Source organism: Verticillium alfalfae, genomic scaffold (genome assembly GCF_000150825.1).
Source record: "Verticillium alfalfae VaMs.102 supercont1.1 genomic scaffold, whole genome shotgun sequence".
NCBI classification, from domain to species: Eukaryota; Fungi; Ascomycota; class Sordariomycetes; order Glomerellales; family Plectosphaerellaceae; genus Verticillium; species Verticillium alfalfae.
Window position 1 is genome coordinate 1994515 of NW_003315038.1, and position 712 is coordinate 1995226.

Sequence of the window (712 nt, forward strand, 5' to 3'; positions counted from 1 at the left end):
CACATGCCCTCGTCGTACAGCTTGTTGATGGTGTCCTCCGTTTTGCCGATGAGCTCGGGGGCTTCAGAGAGCTGGGCGAAACCCAAGTCAGTGTAGAGGTTCTTCGCCATGGAAGCGTACTGAAAGTCTGTTCTGGAGCCGGCCGACGAGCGTTGTCGGACTGATGCGCGGAAGATGTCTCGGGCCTCCTTCCTCATCTGTTCGGTAGCGGCAGGTGTGACGAGATCCATGAAATCTGTCGCCTCAGCCAGATTCTCTTCGTATTCATCCTCGTCGCCTTCCGCATCGTCCTCGTCCTCGTCGTAGTCTTGGTTCTGCTGTTGGCGAGCCCGCTGGTGCATGTCTAAGAACATGTCTGTGTCTTCCTCCCCTTCTTCATCGTATTCCTCTTCGTCTTCTTCGTCCTCTTCGACAGAACCTTCCTCACTCTCGTCGTCCATGTCGGCTTCCAAGATGCGCTTCATCTGCTCGTCAGCCTCGGCCACTTCGTCGACCTCTTCCTCCTCATCTTCGTCACTCTCCTCATCGCTGGAGATGTGATACGTGCCGGTCTTGTTCGTGGTGCTGCGCGTCGAGTCGGCAAAGTCGTACTCCCTGCTCAGGGCTGACGGCTGCCTCGCCGACCTCGATGACCCTATGGACCGGCCGAGGGGTTGCTGCGGCGAGTTCTGGGCCCGACCGAAGAGGTTCTTTGTCGAGCCGGCCGTGCTGT